Source organism: Coenobita brevimanus, chromosome 84 (genome assembly GCF_032717465.1).
Source record: "Coenobita brevimanus isolate Jiangsu-jjx chromosome 84, ASM3271746v2, whole genome shotgun sequence".
NCBI classification, from domain to species: Eukaryota; Metazoa; Arthropoda; class Malacostraca; order Decapoda; family Coenobitidae; genus Coenobita; species Coenobita brevimanus.
In genome coordinates this window covers 14,537,005-14,557,360 of record NC_137037.1, presented here as the reverse complement: position 1 = coordinate 14,557,360, position 20,356 = coordinate 14,537,005, and the positions used below count along the sequence as shown (strand labels likewise).

General features: G+C 41.9%; 1 protein-coding gene and 1 non-coding gene across 2 annotated transcripts in view; one reads left to right on the top strand and one right to left on the bottom strand.

The window, feature by feature from the left end:
- The window catches only part of LOC145410066 (QRFP-like peptide receptor), a 678,579-nt gene that overhangs the window by 82,294 nt on the left and 575,929 nt on the right, over positions 1-20,356 (bottom strand). The window lies entirely within an intron of this gene.
- LOC145410268 (5S ribosomal RNA) lies at positions 16,830-16,948 on the top strand. The gene has a single exon (XR_013899234.1). It is a non-coding gene; the product is annotated as a 5S ribosomal RNA (ribosomal RNA).

Here is a 20,356-nt window from a genome sequence, read left to right as displayed (position 1 = left end):
ATTAGCATTTCTTGTGCTGTTCCAAAGCTGTTAATATAGTATCATATCCAAACGGTTATGGCAACGTTACTTACTAAGAAATTTCGCCTGCAAGAGATAAACGGTAATCCTCTTGAAAGCAAATGTACCAGCCTAATGGAACTCTCATTGGGTATTTCGCAATTTCCATTTTCTCTGGCGCCAGTGCGTTGGGCGTCAACTTTGCAGCAATACTTTCTTCGTATCTAATGCACATAATCCTTCTCAGTCTGCCCCGTTATCTTTGCAGCAAAAAGACCTTGCAGGATTGCAACGGTGATGCCGTCATCTCTTTCCTCGGCGAGATTATTCACGTTTAGGGCGACAACTCCCACCACCATCGAATTAACATTTGGCATATGCGTTAAGCCTCTTGCCGCAGGTGCAACAGCCAGCTTCTATTCAGCCACCACTGCGTCCTGCTTTCCTTGCCATCCACACCCCAATAGTTTGTTATTCTGTTATTGATACGTCTTGTAGGTTGTAGTGGCAGTATAGGTCTTGCTCTTACTAATGCAGTAGGGACTCCGAATAGGATTGTGGCATTGTGTAATGGTACTGTGACGAGAAGTTTCTGCTTTGCTGAGGGAGGCTAAGGCTTCCACATGCTGAAGTATGGCTATACACGGCAGTCGTGGAAGTTCTGAACTGTAGTTGTCGTGGACCTCTTCACCCGTATGGTTGTCTAGTGATGAAAACAAAGCTCTGATAGCGCGATGCATGGCAGTAGGTTTAAGGATGTTTTGTCATGGGAACACAGCACTGTTGAAAGGGACGAAATGAGAGAAAGTGGTAGTACCATTCCAGCAAGAAGAAGGCTCAGAACTTTAGAGTGAGAGAAACATGTCATGGCTCTAAAAAACTTTTGTAGTTTACTGACGCCGGGGTTTCACTAGAGTAAATCATTTGTCAGAGATAGCTTCCTTGTCGCCGCGACTGGGCATTAAGCTGGGTGAAATGGTGGGTTTGATGAGTATAGACTTTATTCCTACGGATATAATGTAACAATCCATATAAATGTTCACAGATATATATTTAGTAAGAGATCTGTAGGATAGCTGTAAGGAAGAAGATCTTAAACTGTTGCACAAATACCTGTGCACGCAACAACCACATTTAGCTTTGAAAATTGTACAGAAAAAGTGAAAAGATAGTGAACTGGGACTGCTGATGGCTTCCTTATCCAGCAGGGTTTCTGCAAAGAAAGGTGAGGCTTAATAAGTTTGAAAAGGTATAATTGTAAAGCTCAATATGCATGCCATTTAGTGTGGAAAGAATACAATGATTAGAAGAGTTGCCTGGATTACTCTCGGTATTTCAGGAACAATGAAGAAGATCAGCAAAAGCTGGTAAGTAACCGACTCCTGTGAACTTGTTGAACGGGAGTCTTATCTTTCCTAATCACCAGCTTTCTATCCATCGCAGCAGAACTACCATGTTGGATTTAAACTACAGCATCTTCCATGTGGTGCTGAGATGATGGTTATACAGTAGTCCGTTTTGTAATTAGTGCATTTCGCCCTCCTAGGGTGAGGTATTCTTCAGTTATGCTCCTCTCGTATTATCCCCTAATCTTAATGACTGCTCTCCTTTGAAACCTTTATCCTGTCTGAATATTTAACGGTTAGTCTGGCAAGATCTCTTTAGGCACAGTCTTAAGAAATTGTAACAGAAATAGTGGCTGCATTCATACATTTGCGTTTGGAATGAAGCATTCTGCGCGACTGGCATTGTATTTATATCTTGTTTTTCTGTTACACTGGAGGCTATAAGGTAATTTCCTGGTTATGCCTGGGAAGTTTCAATAACTGAGAAGAAGAAGGAGCACTCAGGGAGCGTGACATCCGCGTCCTATTATTGGTTGAAGGGCCGAACATTGCATTTTGCTCTGTGACCTTGACTATCGATCGATTGTTCTCAAAATCGATTTTTTTTTTTCATTTTTGCCTTTCAGTCAACCGTTTCAGCAAGTTTGATCCAAACTGGATGAAAATTGCTTGAGTCTGAATTAACCTTTGACCTATTTTTTCTCAGAACAGAATCTCTTCATCCTTTCCTGACCTTCCACTCTCCACCAAGTGTGGTCCATATCGAATCAAAATTAAAAAGATCTAATATTTGCCCTGGTTCTACGATTTTGAACTATGACTATTGGTTCTCAAAACTGAATCACTGTATCTTTGCTTTACCGCCAATAGTTCCGCCTTTTCTTTTTCTACTGGATAAAAAAATGGTGAAATGGACATTGCTATGTGGCCTTGACTTTTGAACAATTGTTTTTTAAACAATAGGTCAGTTTCTAGGTAGGCCATAAATCCTTCCACCATGTTAAATTCAAAATGTATAAAATCTGCTTGAGTTTTTTAATTACACACACACAAGCACGCGTACGTGAGGGCATAATTATATACACTGCCTGAAGCCTCTGCGTCAACTGTTTCAAAAGCTCGTTGTACGTGATTAGTCATTATGCTCCCTCTAGCTTAAGCTGTTTAAAACTACCATCTCTTTATTGCTGAGCTGTAGCAAAATATTAACGCTAAAATACTGCAGGAAACAAGATAAAGTGGGTGAATTATTGTGATGCTTTGTATCTCGCTTCATTGATAATGTTCGTGAAGATTTTACGAAACAGTGATACTTGTGTTGTGTGATTAATACTAACTTGGGTGTTGTCAGAGGGAAATCATTTGTCCTCGAGGAATGTCTTTATCACTGTTTCATTAACTGAGAGTGTGAGACTAACTATGAAAGCTTATAAGAGTGAGATGGAAGGGGGAGCAAGAGAGGGAAACCGAGGATGAGGTAGGGGGTTGGGGTGGAGAGGTGTATGAGAGATGAGGTGTAAATTGAAGACAGGACAATCTAATGGCAGAGTAAAGGGTGACATGAAGGAGACTCGTTGATGGCCACCCTTTACGTGATTAAGTCTTCTGGCTTTAAGTAGATAAACAGACTTTTTATTGGCTTAAGGATCATGGCACCACTGTTGATGAGGAAAGCACTTAATTGTTTCGAACATGTGCATATGGAGGGCACGATGCACAATGACAACTGGGCTGCAACAGGTAAAGTGCACGATAATTGGGTGCACTCAACTGGTAGCCAAAATGCAGCAGAGAACCAGCAGATGTTACCGTCTTCACAAAAGTTCGCCTGCTATTGCACAACATCTACTTCTCACTTAAGGCATGTATGTCACTTTCCTTACTGAATTATCATATCAGGGGAAATCAGCTGTTGATAGAGCAACATGCCGAGACTCGTATTCTCACCTGTTAAGGAAGCTCCCTGACAACTTTTTTAGCTTCTTATTTTTTGATATGGCTGGTTAATATCCATTTGTATGTTATTTATGCACAGTATGGCGATGCTGAACGGATTTATGTAACACAGAAAAGGACAGTAAAGTGTAATAAATAAAATAAATCGCGTAAGAAAAGATGTAAGGAAGCTTCCTCAACCGACGAGAATATGGGCCCAAGTCTCTCATTTGAGGAATATTATCCAAAACGGGAAAGTGAGTAGCAGATGAGGTGAGATATCAGGCGAAAGTTTGTCTCGCACACACACACACACACACACACACACACACACACACACACACACACACACACACACACACACACACACACACACACACAATATTTTCAGGTGTATACTTACCTCACAGCTTCAGAGTCCGGTGTAGGAAGCATAATGGAATCACTCGAACATGAAATTGCTTACTCGCGTCTCCAGTACGTTCCAAGGACACTATATACTTGGGTTCTTAAGTTGCCTGGGAGGACGGCATTGTCGGCGGCAATGATGGACACATTCCTGAGAGGTGCACTGAAGGCACTGGGTAATTTGTGCTGCACTGTGGATTGGACTGTGATTCTTCTCTCTCTCTCTCTCTCTCTCTCTCTCTCTCTCTCTCTCTCTCTCTCTCTCACACACACACACACACACACACACACACACACACACACAGTTGATGGTGTTATCTTCAGGTGTCTTTATTCTGAACAATATTTCATATAGTTTTCTGTAGTTCAGGAAGTACTTGCTACGTTAAGCGGTTACCATATCACCAAATGGACGCCTGGTGGTCTAACTGGTACGGACCTTCAATCAGATGTGGTCAGTAAGGGTTTGCATCAAGGGATGGGTTTTAATGCTCACAAGATGCCAGTCAGGAGCAGACGAATAGTCACACTGGCCATAATATAGGGATTAAATAATCTAGCCCTGGACCCCTGCACTCCGTATAGGGATGATGATACAAGTAAAAATATATATTGTCTATGAAATATGAAATGATTTAGGGATGGCACACTGCCAAAAACCATACGACCATGGTAGAGGCAGTTAAAGCCCATGTAACTCCATTCTTACATTTTTACTCAAAAGAATACGTTTATGCACTGCTTGAGTGATTATATTTATATAAATGTTACATCATAATGGCACTTACTATAGTGGAAAAAAGCTATAAGGACAGGATTACACATGCCAATACTGCCTCGACATTATTCCTATGGTTTCTAACACTACCGCTGGTACACATTCATACACTGTATAAAATGTGTAATTATAGTTATTTCACTGATTTCTAAAAAGCACCTGCGTAAGAAAATTGCGAAGGTTAATGTAAGCTATTCACCTTAAGGGCGCGTTGCAGTATTGAAGGCCGTAGTACTGAAGGTTTTAAAATAGGTTTTGACTAACCCCTTCCTGTCTGAAACGACTTTCCTTAGATGAATACTCAAAAAATCGTCTGAAGATAATAACTAGGAGGAGCACCCAGAGAGCACAACACCCACGCTTTGTAATCGGTCTTAGAAAAACTTTTGTCCCTACTCTATGACCTTGACCTTTGACAGATAGTTCTCCTACTAGAAATAGTTCATCATCGCGTGACCCTCAATCGATCCAATATTTGGCCTAAGTTCGATCAACTTATTTTAAACTGACCTTGCCCTGAGATCTTTACTGTTGGCCCAGTGTTCTTAAAATACACGTAGAATCACTTCATCTTTGTCTGGCTTTACTGTGTATCCTTCTCCCAACTTTCATCTAAATCCACAAAAACTCTATCAGTCAAAGGTTCCAAAGTTTGACCTTCCCCTTTGGCCAAATTGTGCTCAGAACTGAATCACATCACTCTTTCCTGACTCTCGACTCTTCCCCCAAGTTTGGCCAAGTCAGATCAAAACTGCAGTTGACTTTTTCTCAACCTATAACGTTTTTCGATCAGTATCTATCACTCATCATGCCCTGTTGGGAATGAAAACCCCAATGTAAAGGCCCCAAAATAAAAATAAAAACATATACTATATTAGAGGTAAGCCGGCCTCGGAAAGAAGAAGAAGAAGAAGAAGAAGAAGAAGAAGAGAACGACGACGACCACGACGACGACGAAGAAGAAGGAGGAGGAGGAATACAAAGGAAAGCAAACAGCAACAGACCTTATGGTCTTTTCCAGGCTACTTGTTACAGAGTAGGCTACAGCATGACTACAAGATCTAATTCTATATGCCGAAGGATAAGGATAGTAAAGCAAGAAGAGGAGGAGGAGGAGCAGGAGGAGAAATCGCGTTTTCAGCTGACTGTGTTGTAATTCTTTAGCGTTATGTTTTAGCCGCTTTGGTGGAAGTTTTGAGTGCGGAAAAGCTCGAGGATTGAGGCCAGATGTTCGCCAGCATTTAAAGATATATTTTGGAGTTACGAAGGATGTTAAGGCTAATGGATGTAACAGAGGTTTACCTATTATGTCAACTAAAGAAAAATGAACAGGTGGTGATATCTACTCCCTCGCCCCCCAAAAACCATTAAGTGGGATGGGATTCTCAAGAGATGACAAGTTCAATATACCTAAGCCAGTCGCCGGCTATATATAAACACTGGCAGTACAGATAAAAGTTTAAACTTAATGTGTCTTTCCCAAAAGAACCCACCCATCCACCCACCCCAAAAGACCGTTACCAGGATGACTCGTCAAGCTTGCACACACACACACACACACACACACACACACACACACACACACACACACACACACACACACACACACACACACAGCTGCTTCTGCAGTAAAGAAGACCTCTAAAGGCTGAATGAGTTAACGTCTTCCATTGTGATATATATATATATCCGAAAAGGTAATAAAACATAAGTGTACTGAAGGTGATACAGGATTTTGTTTTAGCCCTCTTAACAGAAGAATCAGCATTAAACTGAATAAAGTTATAGACTAAACACGAAACTGAATGAAATTGTAGAAAAATCAGCATTATAATGAGAAAAGTTTTAGACAAATCAACATTGAATTGAGTAATAATATAAATAAATCAGCATTAAATTGAATATAACCATATAGTGAGTCAGAATAAAATAAAACAGGCAACGCTGCGATGTTGCAACCCTCCACTTGACCAAGCACATACACCCCCACCTCCCTGCACAGCTAACGAAGCTCTTACCGCCCCTCATTCCCCTAATCTTTTCTTTTAATGGTGGGCATAAGGAGAACGCCTTGAGGACACATAACCTGGGCCATTCAGATTCCTTGCGCAGGTCACATTTAAACTGAGAAATTATTTTAATTGTTTTACTTCATTATTAAAAAAAAAAATACTTAAGACACAGCATTCTACCTATCAAAAGGCACCAGTTCACTATTAGACTCATAAGTTCTGTCCCGGAAAAAATCACTGCACCTAGAATAGCCTAGCCAACCTCCCTGCCGCCCAGCTGAACGGACGGACACCTATTGATCCCATTGATAACAACACCATCCTCTGAATGTGTCAGGTGGAGAGTAAGAAGACGAAGGTGTCGTACTTTAGGAATTAATGGTATTAGAGCACTATCTGTCCCATACCTTTACACATTCTTGTTCCTCTCTCTCTCTCTCTCTCTCTCTCTCTCTCTCTCTCTGTCATTTTTAAATTCGCATTCTTCCTTCTAGCTCCAATTATCTACCATCTTCTGTTGTCTAGCCTAGTTCTTCCCTCACACCCACCCTCTGTTTCTCTCCCATACCCTCCTCACTCGCTGGCATCAAAAACCTCCATGGAAATAACTAGCTGAAAGACAACCACGGACTTTGAAGACGCGTTGTTAGCAGCTTCTTTCAGAGTTCTGGCCCTTTTATTTTCATATCATTTTTTGTCGCCTTGTTGCTACAGCTTTTCATCTCTGACTGGAGGAATCTGCGCCATTAAGTGCCATTGTTTTAATCCAAGAGTTGTACGAAGGATTTTCTACCACGGATAAGGCTACCAGGGGCGAAGAGTGCTGAAGAGGGACGCCTTCAAGTGATGGCACCGATATGATAGGTTGGTGGAACTGCCCGGTTTTACAAATGTCCCTCAGTCCCCTCCCCCCCTCACCCTCCGATGGTGGACTAGAAGGGCAGCTTTGGCCTGCAGTCCACTAGGTTTACGTTTTGATGAGCCTGGGATTGAAACCACCACCACCACCACTACTACTACTACTACTACTACTACTACTACTACTACCGGTACTACTACTACCACTGCTACTACTACAACTACTACTATCTCCAGAATATTATATACAGCTTCGGATAAATTTTCCCACCCGTAAGGTGTTAGTTATTCCCCTCATTAACCCCTTCACTTCGAGAACCCTTTCTACAGTTGAAGAAATATGTCCGATGGAAGTAACCATACAAGAATGACGTCCTCGGGTTGAAAGGAACTGACAGACCTGCGGAGAAATATTGAATTGTCTTAATGCGTAGGATTTCTCTCTGTAAGTGACGGCTCTCACCACCATCCACTCACTCGATATAGTGCAACCTTAAGGTGACTGTACATTTAGTGACAGGCCACAGGTTTCTTGCTCTCCAGGAAACCATTTACCACATTGGATGACAAACACAGAACCAAAACACGTCAGGTGGTCTTGTAGGTAAAGGCCCCCCAGTGTACTGGGCCCGTAAAAGTTTAGCTGCTATAGGTAGTTGGCGTTTATTGCTCAAATAATGCCACACAGGGGAGGGGTGAGGCTGGTCACCCTCACCTTTATTGTCGGGACTGAGTAGCCTAACCCCGGACATCTACACTCCTGATGGGGCAGTAAAGGATTGGATAATGGATGGGTGGGCAAAATCGTCGGGATTGAACAGGAATAAAATACCCATGATTGATTAGTGCCGTAAAATGGTACTTGAGAGTCTGTTTCACACCTTCAATTACATGAGATGCTGGAGGGGAACGCCTTCATGTGGTGGCACGGATATGACTGAACTGTAGGCCTGCCCACTTCTACAACGCCTCTCAGTCCCCTCCCTGTCCCCCGAAACAAGGATGGTGGACTGCAGAAGAAGGTCACTTTGGCCTACAGTCCACTGGGTTCACATTCCGATGAGCCTGGGGTTGCGACTACTACTACTGCTTAATCAGAGGACATGTATTTTAATTATTTTTTGCTGCTCCCAGGCAGTTTTATTCAACACTGGAGAGGCTTTTTGACACTGACAGATTTGACACAGTATTCATTCACTCCTTCACAACTAGGCGTAAGTCGTATGCTGAACAAGATCATCTAGTGAGATATGTATAAATACGTTATCAGAATGAAGTAAAAACCGTTTGATTACCCTGATTTCTCACAATTATATAAAATCTTCTGGAGTTAACATCATTTTCATCAGTATCACAACCTTCTTTCCCGCCTAAGGATGGGACAAAGTAAAAGTCAGTAAAAATGAGAAGACCAAACAAAACTGTTAAAAGCTTACCCAGTGCAATGGGCCATGCTGTCATCCACACATCGTTTTAGCCCCAGAACCCTAGCTCCATCTCACAGCTCAGCCCCTTTGCAAACTACTTTATTATTGCTTTATTTTTAGATGCGGTTCACATACACCTGCTAGACAGGTCAATTAGCTAAACATCATATTTCAACACAGGGGTATTAAAATAGTTGTAATATTTCGTCCAGCCAACTCGTTCCCTAACCAATTTCCAAGTTTACACAGCGTCCCTGCCTCTCTTCCCTACACTCTCACTTACCATATTCATCGCTTCCTTCTTTGTTTACCATTCTTCCTCTCATTTTCGTCACCCTTTCTATACTCAATCTCTCCATATGTCCGTATCATCTCCAATAAACATATTCTCGTCTACCCTATTATCAACAGCCTTCTGTACTTTATAGGCTACATCTTTTTGAACGTGTGTGTGTGTGTATATATATATATATATATATATATATATATATATATATATATATATATATATGGATGATGGATAACTATACGTTCAAAAAGATGTAGCCTATAAAGTACAGAAGGCTGTTGATAATAGGGTAGACGAGAATATGTTTACTGGAGATGATACGGCCATATGGAGAGAATGAGTATAGAAAGGGTGACGAAAATGAGAGGAAAAATGAAAAACAAAGAAGGAAGCGGATGAATATGGTTAATGAGAGTGTAGGGAAGAGAGGCAGAGACGTTGTGTAAACGTGGAAAGTGGTTAGGGAACGAGTTGGCTGGATGAAATATTACAACTATTTTAATACCCCTGTATAAATATATATACATAGAGATAGATAGATAGACAGATAGATAGGTATATATAGATATATAGATATGGATAGATAGATAGATAGATAGACAGAGAGACAGGTAGATAGATAGATAGATAGTGTTACATAGCGTATGATTTCATCATCCTTTGTGTAATTTTAACTCACAGTATGCTGCATGTTTGATCACGAGCGTGTTCTGCCTCAGTCCCCCCCTTCTACCGTTATAGTAGCGTAAGTCGTCCTTTCTGTTGTTCAGAGCGGGATTGTCAGCTCTTTGTCCCCATGGCTTCATTTGCGCGTCCTTCTTACAAGTTGTATCAAGCTCTGCTGGCCCCTATATAATGAGCTCAGTCTCTGCATTATTGCCACTTAGATCTGCTCCTCATTTTGTTCACATCTCTGTCCTCCACTGTACAGTTATTATTGAGTGCTCAGGAAGTCTCCAACCATCTAGCAGCTGTGTAATTTGAGTATAAGTGTTGTTGCATTTTGTTCTTGTACTGTATAGCATAAGTTTAATTTGTAGGCCTAGAGAAGTTTTTGTAATTCATGTAGGGTTCTTTATGTCAGTCATTTTTGATAATATTTTGTATCTGTAATAATTTATCTTGCATTAACTGAGCATTACCCAGTGTATTTTCATTTTATCAGGGCTGACTTAGATAAATTTACTCTTGCTAATTTCGTGTTAATAGAGGCTATTGCAGTTAACCATATATTTAACCTGTTTTTTGCCATTACATTATCCTTATGAGTCCTGAATGTTTTGTTGTTAGTTTGAGCATTAAACTTTAACTTGTAATTTTACCTAACGCTTTTGTTTTGAACCTGGAACTTTACGGGACAGTTGTGATTTTTACTATTCTCACTTAAAGTGTACATTATCTTTCTCTGTTCCGTACTTGAGTCCTGAATGTTTTGTTGTTAGCTTGAGCATTAAACTTTAACTTGTAATTTTACCTAACTCTTTTGTTTTGAACCTGGAACTTTACGGGACAGTAGTGATTTTTAGTATTCTCACTTAAAGTGTACATTGTCTTTCTCTGTTCCGCAACATAAATTTGGCGACCTCATATCAGGATATTCAGGATATTATCATAAGGATATTGTTTGATATTTTGTGACTGTGATTTATTCATGATGTCTACTATTTCTACACTTGATGAAGCCAAAGATTTTTTGTCAAATGTGCAAACAGTGTGTGATGTAGAAAACAGAACAAAGAATGAACTTAAGCTTGTTGCTCAACAATTGGGAATTGCAGTTCACTCTCATCATTCTAAAGATCAAATTGTTGGCATGATTAATAAAAGCTTGTTTAATGTAACTCCTCCAAATGAGCAAACGCAGATTGAATTAGCTAAGTTACAGCTAGCCCTGCAGGAGGCTCGTGTGAAGGAAGCTGAATTTCAAGCACGTGCTAAGGAGGCTGAGTCTCAGGCTAAGGAGGCTTGTGTTAAGGAGGCTGAATTTCAAGCAAATGCTAAGGAGGTGGAGTCTCAGGCTCGTATTGAGGAGGCTGAATTTCAGGCAAATGCTCGTATTCAAGAGGCACAGGTACAGGCTCAGGCACAAATTGAACTTGCAAGGATTCAGGCAGACCATGAGTATCGCATGAAACAAGGTGGAACTGGATCATCTAGCTCTGATGATTTTGATGTGGGTAAAAATGTTAAACTTGTCCCTCCTTTTAATGAATCTGATTTAACAAAGTATTTTCAGTTGTTTGAGAGGGTAGCTACAGGTTTTAATTGGCCCAAAAAGTATTGGCCAGTACTCCTTCAAACTGTTCTCACCGGTAAAGCTCAAGTAACTTATGCATCTTTGCCTCAGGATCAATCTGATAATTATGATGTCGTTAAGAGCTTGATTCTTAAGGCCTATGAGCTTGTTCCTGAAGCTTATAGAGTAAAATTTAGGACAACTTACAAGCAAGATAAGCAATCCCATGTTGAGTATGCAAAAATCAAAGAAGATCTGTTAGAGCAGTGGTTAAATTCTAAGAATGTGGATTCTGATTTTGGTAAATTTAAGCAGATGATTTTGCTGGAGGACTTCAAAAGGTGTATTAGTAAAGATGTAAGCCTATATCTTGATGAGAAAAGAATAGATAATTTGTCTGATGCTGCAGTTTTAGCTGATGAATATGTTCTCACTCACAAGAGATATTCTAGAGAAAAAGGGAAAGCTGAGAGTAAGTACGTTGCCTCTACTCAGAGTACAGGTAACAGGAAAGAGAATAAAGATGATGTTTCTCAGGAAGTAAATACCAGCTTCACCTCTAGATTTCAGAAAAGTAAATGTACTTATTGTAGTAAGCTTGGTCATACTACGGAGAAATGTTTCAGGAGACAGCGTGATGTGAACAAAAAGGAGTCTTTAAATATTCAGTCAATTGGTCTAGTGTCCACTCTTGAGAGTTCCCAGAATTCTTTAACTGAGTTGACTGAACCTGCTTTGAGGGGTAACTTAAATTCTCATGATGGAGCTCCTCTTTTGAGCAGTAACGTGGGTGACACTCTCAAGAGTTCATGTGCTAATTTCCTGTCTGATGGTTTTGTCAGTCCTCTGGACAGTAATAACAGGAAATCAGTTAAAATATATCGTGATACAGGTGCTTGCCAATCCCTTATGCTGACCAGTGTTCTAGGCTCTAATGTTAATTCCTCTGATGAAACTGTAATCTTACAAGATGTAGGGAATAATTACTTCTCTGTCCCTCTGTGCAGAGTGAATTTAGAGTCTGGTTTTGTTAATGGTTCCGTTATGGTTGGGTTGGTTGAGACACTCCCAATGTCAGGTGTAACTTTCTTACTTGGAAATGATATTGGTGGAAGTCAAGTGTGTCCAGCTCCTCAGTTATCTAGTGAGCCAGTGGCTGCGTCCCGGGATTGTGATGTCCCTGATGTGTTCCCTGCATGTGCTGTCACTAGGGCTAAGTCTAAAGTTACTGGTGATTTAGAGGATAATGATGATGATGATGTTATCCTAGCTGACACTTTTCTTGCTAATTTGGACCACTCACCAGATGAGGCAGTACCCCGTAGTGTTGATAATTTGTCTCGTCAAGAGTTGGTTGAGTTGCAGGTTGCTGACCCTGAGTTGAAAGGTCTAGCTAACTCTGCTTGCAGTGAGGAAGAGTCAGCTGGTGCTTCTACTTGTTATTATATAAGTCAGGAGTACTTATGAGGAAGTGGAGACCCCCAACAGCATCAGCCGACTGTGAATGGGAGGTTGTACATCAAGTTGTCATCCCTCGTGTTTGTAGGCAGAATATCATTAGAGTGGCTCATGATTCCAGTTTGGCAGGACACCTTGGAGTGAGGAAGACTGTGGCATGCATTTTGAAACACTTCTACTGGCCAGGTATCTTCAGGGATGTTTCCTGGTATCGTAAGTCTTGTCACACCTGTCAAGTTGTGGGGAACTGTAATCAGACCGAAAAGGTTGCACCTCTTGTTCCCATTCCTCCTTTTGAGGCGCCTTTCACCCGTGTGTTGGTGGATATTGTGGGCCCTCTTCCTAAGACTTCTTCAGGATTTTCTTATGTGTTGACCCTGATTGATATGGCTACTCGTTATCCTGAAGCCATTCCACTTAGAAATATCTCAGCAAAGAACGTGGTTAAGGAAATGCTAGGGTTCTTCACAAAGTTTGGTCTGCCCAAGGAGGTACAGTCAGACCGGGGAAGTAATTTCATGTCAAATGTTTTCAAGCAGTCTCTGAAAGAGTTGGGCATCACCCAGATCACGTCTTCAGCTTACCATCCCCAGACCCAAGGAGCGTTGGAGAGATATCATCAAACACTCAAATCGATGCTCAAGAAATACTGTTTGGAACATCAGAAAGACTGGGATAAAGGTCTTCCATTCGTTGTGTTTGCTGCAAGAGAATCTCCAAATGAATCACTGGGCTTCTCACCTTTTGAACTACTGTTTGGCCATGAAGTAAGAGGACCCCTTAAGCTACTCCAGGAATGCTGGCTGTCGGAGGAAGATGACGTCAACCTGCTGGAGTATGTGATGAAGTTCAAAGAACGGCTGTCCACTGCTTTACAACTGGCGAGAGAGAATTAAGGAGCTGCTCAGGAGAAGATGAAGACTTGGTATGATAAGAAGTCCAGGTTACGCCACTTTCAGCCAGGAGATCAGGTTTTGATTCTGCTACCAGTGCATGGGCAACCTCTTCAAGCCAAGTTTAGTGGTCCTTATTTTGTGGAGAAGAAACTCAGTGATGTCAACTATGTCATCGCCACACTAGATCGTAGAAAGAACAAGCAACTATGTCACATCAACATGCTAAAGTTATATCACAGGCGGGACGAAAATAATCCAGTCTGCACTGTAGCTGTTCCACCCGAGTCTGCAAGTGAAGCTCTCCCATGCAGTATGAGCCTGAGTGATAGTTTGGGGAAGAATCCTGATATCATGAATGATCTCCAGAATAAGCTTTCTCATCTACCTCCCGAGGAAAGGCAAGAGTTTTCGACATTACTGCAGGAGTACCCGCAAGTGTTCCGTGCCACTCCAGGAAGAACCACTGTGTTGATGCATGATGTCGATGTTGGAGACGCAAAGCCAATTAAACTGCCTCCTTACCGTGTGAACCCAGTGAAAGTTCCTCTCATCCAGAAGGAGCTTAGCTACCTGTTGGACCACAAGATGATTGAGCCCTGTCAGAGCGAGTGGAGTTCTCCTGTCACTCTAGTCCCTAAGCCAGGTGGGTCACAGCGGCTTTGCATCGACTACAAACGTGTTAATCAGATAACCAAAACAGACACTTACCCTCTCCCTCGTGTGGAAGATTGCATAGACAAGATCGGAAAGGCTAGGTACATAAGTAAGTTTGATTTGTTAAAGGGATACTGGCAAGTACCTATGACTGAACATGCTAGGGAGATCTCATGTTTTGTAACACTAGGAAAGAAAATGTTATTGCAGATTGCTTATCTAGACTTTAGACAGATTGTTTTAGAGTAATAAGAAATTTCTTTTGTAAATTTCTTTTTCTTTGTGGGGAGGTGTTACATAGCCTATGATTTCATCATCCTTTGTGTAATTTTAACGCACAGTATGCTGCATGTTTGATCACGAGCGTGTTCTGCCTCAGTCGCCCCCTTCTACCGTTATAGTAGAGTAAGTCGTCCTTTCTGTTGTTCAGAGCGGGATTGTCAGCTCTTTGTCCCCATGGCCTTCATTTGCGCGTCCTTCTTACAAGTTGTATCAAGCTCTGCTGGCCCCGATATAATGAGCTCAGTCTCTGCATTATTGCCACTTAGTTCTGCTCCTCATTTTGTTCACATCTCTGTCCTCCCCTGTACAGTTATTATTGAGTGCTCAGGAAGTCTCCAACCATCTAGCAGCTGTGTAATTTGAGTATAAGTGTTGTTGCATTTTGTGCTTGTACTGTATAGCATAAGTTTAATTTGTAGGCCTAGTGAAGTTTTTGTAATTCATGTAGGGTTCTTTATGTCAGTCATTTTTGATAATATTTTGTATCTGTAATAATTTATCTTGCATTAACTGAGCATTACCCAGTGTATTTTCATTTTATCAGGGCTGACTTAGATAAATTTACTCTTGCTAATTTCGTGTTAATACATGCTATTGCAGTTAACCATATATTTAACCTGTTTTTTGCCATTACATTATCCTTATGAGTCCTGAATGTTTTGTTGTTAGTTTGAGCATTAAACTTTAACTTGTAATTTTACCTAACTCTTTTGTTTTGAACCTGGAACTTTACGGGACAGTAGTGATTTTTAGTATTCTCACTTAAAGTGTACATTATCTTTCTCTGTTCCGTAACAATAGATAGACAGACAGAGAGATAGGTAGATAGATGGATAGACAGGCAGATAGATGTGTATATGTTTTGCTCCATAATGATCATAGGGACCTTGGGCTTGGATACTCAGTCGTGACATTTAAGGCGAGGGTGACCAAATTTACTCGTCCTTGAGTGGCATTATGCGAGCAGTAAACTCCAACTACCTCTCGGATGTGGGCCCTTACAGACTCAGTCCAACTGGAGGGTCTTAACTCTCTAATGAACCAGGTGTCATTTGAATATACGTTTATCATCCAACGTAGTAATCGATTTCCTAGCCTACAGAAAGCCATTTGGTTTGTTACTCAGTGCAGTCATCTGATGACAGCACTACATCGAATGAGTGGATGGTGGGCGCCCCCTCCTACCACCAAGAATTATTTGTCCGAGCTCGTGTATCGCAGTGAAGGACCTAAAGTGAGTATGGTGGAAGGGTAGGGGAAGGTGGGGGAAGAGGATGGAGAGGGAGAATGCTAATGGGAAGGGTGGATTGGGATGTGCAAAGGATGGGAGAGTGTCATCGAATCTGGTATAAAGTTTTTATCTAAGTTTTGATCAGAGTGAAGGCTGTCTATTATAAGGGTATAAGTTTCAAAGATATGTTGCACCTAAAATACCCAGGAGCTAAGGCAGGAAATAAAGTACCAAATAAAACGATAAAAAAAAATAAATAAATAACGACTACACGTACACAGCCTTCTTCCACTGTGACAACAGTGAGTTATATTGTTAAACTGGTTTACAAACCACAAAAAATTACTGGCCCTTCGTAGGTGGCCTGTCTTGAAATCAACAGAAGATCTCACTGTCTTGTTAAAGAAGTTGGGGAGTTACGGGAGTTTAAGAAGGGAATGACATAGCTGAGGAAATTATGCCAACGCCTTCAGTTCGGGGACGCGCGAGTGTGTTATATCCATGCTATCTCCAGACATTTTTTGTCAGCTCAGGAGAGACTCTTCGAACTGGATGGGTTCAGTATAGCCTACATTAACCCCTTTACAAGCAAGAGATTTTCTTAAAATAAAGACGTCGCGTCGGGGCGGTAAAAATTCACAACAAAGAGACTTCACCAGACTAAAAGCTTATGAACTTGATAGCCCGGCGGAGGTAAACATGTTGTGTGCAAGCACAGTAAAAGACACCACACACTCGGACCCAGCGCCAGAACTCCCACTTCAACGCTGCTACGTCAACACCCAAAGGAACGCTATTTTCTCTGCTTTCTTTTTCTTTTTCTCTCTCTTTTTTTGCGTTCAAGTAGTCATTGCTTGTTTTTTCTTACATTCTCGCCCCAAAGCGTTAGGGCGTTAAGTGTTTGGTCCTGTTGGTCTGTCTTTTTGTCTGTGTCTGTCTATTTGTCTGTCTGTCTTTTTCTTAGATAATGGTTAAACTATTGAATGGAACTGTACCAAATCCAGCCAACGGCCATGCCAGCCAACGGCCATGCCACGTTGAGTACACCACTTCCCGTCCGATCAGCGAAGTTAAGCAACGTTGGGTCTGGTTAGTACTTGGATGGGTGACCGCCTGGGAACACCAGATGCTGTTGGCATCCCTACGTGTCAAGTGGGGTTGGTGGAGGATTAGTGCCCCTCCCTGTAAAACAATTAACTCTAAGCCCTTGACCACCCCGTTTGGGATACATGGCGTCTGGCAATGGATGGATGGATGGATTTAGAACTATCAGAGAAACAGATGAATAATATTCAGGCGATAAAATCTTAGGACAAGGACCGAATTAACTCTAATAGTTTTTACCCGATTTTGACCAACTTGGTGGAAGGGCTGAGGAACAGAAAAGTTAAAGTATTCGGTTTTGAGAACAATCGGTCGAAGGTAAAGGTCACAAGTCAAGGTCAAAATTCCGACCTTCAACTAGGGTTGTTTTTATTTGATGTGGATGAAATTTTGTGGAAAGATTTAAGGTAAGTCAGTGATAAGATAACTTTATTTTCAGAACAATAAGTCAAAGTACAAGGCAAAGGTATAAGGTAAACCTAAGCACTTCACATCAGATTTAAACCAAACTTGGTGGATGGGTTAAAAGTCACACAATCGGTAAAAGATCTTGGGCACAGAGACGAGTCAGATGTTCGACCTTAAGTCCAAAGGATGCGATCAGTATGCAAGGATGATATGCATCAGCTTCGAAGTATGGTGATAAACCAAACAATTAACAACAAAGTAGAAGTGGGGAAGGTACTTCAATTCATTACGTCTGCACCATTGTTTTCCAACATTTTTTGTTTTCATTACTATCTATCTATCTATTGCCAGACGCCTCAATCCCGTTTGGGGTGGCCACAAACAAATCGCCTCCAAGTCGCCCTGTCCCCCGCCATTTCACTGCCCTGCTCCCAACTCACACCCCCCTCTCTCATATACCTCTCCACCCCATCCCTCCATCTCATCCTCGGCCTCCCCCTCCCTCTTCCCCCCTCCACCTCACTCACATACACTCTCTTCGTCAGTCTTTCACCCTCCATCCTCTCCACATGGCCAAACCACCTCAGTGTGTTCCTCATAACGCTTCCTATCACATCCACATCCACACCACAACGCTCCTTTATATCCTCATTCGTCAGCCTGTCTCTCCACGTGACTCCACAGGCTCCTCTTAAATAACTCATTTCCACTGCTCTCACTCTTGACTTGTGTCCTTCCAACAATGTCCAAGCTTCACTTCCGTACGTTAGAGTTGGTATCACAATACTGTCATGTAGTAACTTTTTCACTTCCATGCTCACTTCCCTGTTTCTTATCACTGCTTTCAAGGAACCAGCAACCTTTCTTCCCTGCTGTACCCTTTCAAGCACTTCACCCTCCAAACCTCCATCCTTACTCATCACACTACCCAAATACTTAAACGTACTCACATTTTCCAATTCCTCACCATCTAACCTCGCTGTACATTCACTAACTTCACCTCTCTCAAAGACCATCACTTTACTCTTCCCTACATTCACCTTTAGGTTCCGTTTCTTACACACTCTCTCAAACTCATCCACCAAGCCTTGCAGCTCCCCTTCGTCTTCACTCAACAACACAGTATCATCTGCAAACAACAGTACAGGGAGTTTCCAAACACTATCCTCTCTCACCAGGGCCACTCCAACATCCACTACCCTACCTTGTACCTCTTTTATTACCCCATCCATGTACAGATTGAACAACCATGGAGACATGACACATCCCTGTTTCAAACCAACTTTCAAAGAGAAAAATTCACTTAGTTCACCATCCACACGCACTGCAGCCTTCGCACCATCGTACATACTCTTCACAGCATTCAACAACTTCCCATCTACTCCATATATTCTTAACACTTTCCACAATCCTTGTCTATCCACCCTGTCATATGCTTTCTCCAAATCCATGAAAGCCACATACAACTTCTTTCCCTTCTCTAGAAACTTTTCCACTATAGATCTAAGAATGAATATGTGATCTACACAACCTCTTCCCTTCCTAAAGCCTCCCTGTTCTTCTCCAACTAATTTCTCTGTTCTTTCTCTAACACTGTCTATAAGTATCCTACCATACACTTTTCCTATTATACTAAGAAGACAAATGCCCCTATGATTACCACACACTTCTTTTTCCCCTTTTCCTTTGTACAAGGGAATAATTATACCTGATTTCCAATCCTCCGGGACTCTACCTTCCTCCCAGGCCAATCTGCACATCTTCCACATCCATTCTACTACTATCTCTCCCCCATGCTTCAGCATTATACCACAGACTCCATCAATTCCTGGGGCTTTTCCCGATTTAACTTTCTTCATTGCTTCCACAACTTCTATCCTACTGATTTCTTCCTGTCTTCTCACCTCCCTCCTTCTCCCAGCCATTCCCCAGCCACTTATACTCGCATTACTTCCATCCTCTACGTTCAACAATTCCTTAAAGTGTTCTCTCCATCTGCTCACTTTTTCTCCCTTCTCCACTAGTAATCTACCATTTTTATCTTTCACTCCCCTGCTAACTTCACTTCCACCCTGTCTTACTCTTTTCACTTCTCTCCAGAACATTTTCTTACAGTCCCTCCACTTTACACTCAAATTCCTTCCAAATTCCTCATCCACTCTCTTCTTACTCTCTCTTACTAATCTTTTCACCTCTCTCTTCCTTTCCACATATAACTCTCTCTTCCGCCTCTCAACTTCTTCCACGCCCCTATTTCTCACCCATTCATTGTATGTTTTCTTCTTTTGTGCCACAGCCTGTTTCACCTCTTCAGTCCACCACGCTGTTCCTTGCACCCCCCTCCGCCTTCTCTTCCTTCCACACACCACATCACATGCTGCACATATTTCTTCTGTAAATATCTTACACACACCTTCCACATCTCCCATCTGCTCCAATTCATATTTGCCCAATCGTTTTCATTACCATACTCCAAAATCACACGTGGCCACTGCTTGCGTAGACATGCCTTTAGCCCCATGCACTGCGCGGGTGTTGCCCTTCACTGAGAGCTTCTTGTTTCCAGTGTGTCCAGCTCTGGGCATAGACATGATACCCCGTTCCCTGAGGCCCAACAAACCTCATGGGTGTCATACTCTTTCACATGCCACCACTTTGTCGCTCATACCCACTGTTCTTATCGAATATCATCCCAATAATGAAGAGTTAATATTTTTGCACGTGTGCCTCTTTGTTGTTGGTCTCCTTGTGTTGCTGGTCTCCATGCGTTGTTGGTCTCCTTGTGTTGCTGGTCTCCTTGTGTTGTTGGTCTCCTTGTGTTGTTGGTCTCCTTGTGTTGTTGGTCTCCTTGTGTTGTTGGTCTCCTTGTGTTGTTGGTCTCCTTGTGTTGTTGGTCTCCTTGTGTTGTTGGTCTCCTTGTGTTGTTGGTCTCCTTGTGTTGTTGGTCTCCTTGTCTGTCTGTGACCTCTCTCTCTCTCTCTCTCTCTCTCTCTCTCTATGTGGGAACGGGGGGTTGGGGAGAGGAGGTGTACTA